This window comes from Triplophysa dalaica, chromosome 9, assembly GCF_015846415.1.
Source record: "Triplophysa dalaica isolate WHDGS20190420 chromosome 9, ASM1584641v1, whole genome shotgun sequence".
Lineage (NCBI taxonomy): Eukaryota > Metazoa > Chordata > Actinopteri > Cypriniformes > Nemacheilidae > Triplophysa > Triplophysa dalaica.
In genome coordinates, this window is record NC_079550.1 from 7,022,061 (window position 1) to 7,024,890 (window position 2,830).

General features: G+C 33.2%; 1 long non-coding RNA gene across 1 annotated transcript; it reads right to left on the bottom strand.

Moving 5' to 3' along the window:
• Positions 1–205: 205 nt before the first annotated feature.
• Positions 206–2,553, bottom strand: LOC130428273 (uncharacterized). The gene is made up of 3 exons (XR_008907433.1): positions 2,293–2,553; positions 1,460–1,594; positions 206–618 (listed from the first exon to the last, which is right to left on the bottom strand). It is a non-coding gene; the product is annotated as an uncharacterized LOC130428273 (long non-coding RNA).
• Positions 2,554–2,830: the final 277 nt, after the last annotated feature.

A 2,830-nucleotide genomic window follows, 5' to 3' on the forward strand; every position in this document is an offset into this window, starting at 1 on the left:
GGCCGCAACTGGTCCGAGCCTCCGCCAATTAATAAGCCATAACTGGCCCTGAACTGGCCCAGAGTAGGTTTTAATACTGGGTGCCGTATCGTAGCCAGAAGTTAACCAGATCAATGCCGGCTTTTAAAAAGAGACCCCCAAATTTAGCCATAGTACAGCCTATGATTGCCAAAATCATGTGAAAAAATAACTTCCAATACCTGAATTGTTTTTCAATAAACATTTTTTATTTACAAATAAAAATAAAGTGAACACATTGTGTTGAACATATTTTTATGTAAAACGGAAACCTTTAGACTTTAAATGAACAGTACCTTAACACTTGAAAAAATGAAACCGAATACGGACTAAATGAAAACGTTATAAACCAAAGAAAGACAAAATTAAACTTTATAAACAACATAACACATAACTGCGTGTGTGCACATGAAAAGGAAATGAATGTATTTCGTATGTGTTCGCACGCATAAGCTATTGAGGCTCTAAATGAGAGGCACAGCTATTTATCATCTCCTTTCTCTTCAGCCGTTCTCTTCTTCCTCCATCCCAATCCGGAGCAAGCTGAAGCCATCTCTGGATATGACCGTTTTTTTTGTTAGGGAATTTTTCTCACCGCAGCTGAAAGACATACATAATTATTAAATATAGTTTTGGTAATTAAAAAAAAAAAAATTCAGTTCATCGTTTAAAAAATGTTTAAGTGTGGAAACTATGGTGTAAATAAAATAACGGATAATGCACATTAAGTAAATGCAATAAAAGGTGTAACAATTTTTTATTCATATTATTTAAATACTTTAAACAATCCCTAATGTACTTTTTTAGATAAAAATTAAAATGAACATAACCTATAAACAGCATTATTTAATCTTAAGAAATAATTAGAGGGATTAATCCGCCTGTAGTTGTTCCAAGCATGTATACATTTCTTTGTTCTGTTGAACACAAAGAGAGATATTTTGGAATAAAGACATTTATACATGTTTGAAACAACTAGAGGGTGAGTAAATCAGACAGAACTTTCATTTTAAATGTCCATTACAATTTGTGACCCTGTCTGTGAAATCTAATTCTGAGAGAATGAGTATCAAAGTGTGATTTCAGTCATTCATTTCAATATGATTTAGATCTTTGACATGGCCATAGTCAGTCAATATTTAATGTATCAACATTATATTTTCACATAATGTTATGTACATTATGTTATGATTTTAGGTCCAAAACAACTTCAGCTGGGTTTTCAAAGGCAGGGTCACATGTTTTAGAAAAACAATTTAAAAGGATTAATGCAATTTATACACAATTAGTACAGAGCACAGTGCTCTTGATTATTGATGATATTAAGCAGAAGAGCTGCAAATAAGTTTTTTATTGAAAACTTATTAAAATCCATATAAAACCAAGCACACAATCTCATATTTATTAAAGATATTTTTTAGAGATATAAATATAAACTTACAAGTGTCAAGAAAAAGTTGAGGATTTAGTGGTCCTTTTGGGTCATGGCCAATGTTCCTCCTCTGAAATGGGTCAGCAGCTTATCTGTAGCTGGACTGGAGGAGTTCGGTCTCGCTGATGGTGGATTGGAGGACTTCTGCCAAATTAATTCAAAAATTAGGTCAAATATTAAGTGGATAATCCCATGTCAAAGATGTATATCATAAAGATGGAAACAAATTTTAAAGCTCATATTATCTAAGAAGTAGATTTTCATTAACAGTTTAGCCATTCCAGAATATAATGTTGTGTTTAAGGATCCCTAATTAGTGATGTCTAAAACAATAAAGGACATTAATGAGTGCCATTCACTTGTATATAACATGCAGACACTTGAGCAGTTACAAATTAAGAGATTTATACATTTATAATCAGATACATTTTGAAATTATTGTATGTGTTATTTCATGTGAATACATTTTTAAATGAATATTTATCATGATTATATTGTATAAATCCTGACAAACAAGTAATACATTTTTAAACTATATAGTAAAACAAAGGTTAAACGTTTTAAATCAATACATTTAGTTGTTCCAAATGCCCCTATGCAGGCTGATTATCTTAATATTTGTAAGCATAAATAATAGAAAAACATTGATCCTGTTGCATATTAAAATATCAGATGCAAAACCCTCTAAGAAATCCTCAGTCAACCTACGTTACTCAAATAATTTTGCTTCAAACCCCACTAAATAACACACTCTGGCTCTGAAAATACATGGAGGATTCAGATAAAATTACTCGTTTAAGAAAATTGTTCCAATTAACAACAACAGCACCGACCACACTTACCTAAAAACAGCCGTTGAAGAAGAGACGAGAAGAATCCTGGGCGGGAATATAGTTTTCGAATCCAAAGTATCCCGTGAACCTGACTCAAATCAACCAATCAGATGACGCGAGAAGCTGTCGTGATCATGTAAATCGCGCCAAAACAATTAACCAGCCAATGGATGAACTGATCCAGATGCAAACTGGTTGAAAACTTGGTGGGAGGAGTCGGAGTTCTGCGCACGCGCATAGACTGCACATTTGATTTAATTGCCAAGTTCAACCGCCACCGATTCGTCTGAGGTAAGCAATGTGTTTTGAGTTTACACAGTTCCTTATACTAAAATATAAAATAAGAACCAACTTGTTGTTCTTATACTGTTCTGGGTTTTGAAACGTTCTTGCATTATAATCTTGTAATTTATTGTCGTGATAGCACACGGTCTGTCTGATGTGGAAAATGTTGAAAGGCCACATGCAGCATCGATAAAGTGTAAAGCATAATTTAAGATAGGCGTTTGGCTATTTCAATGCTCGAGGTAGATGCGATGGTTTATTA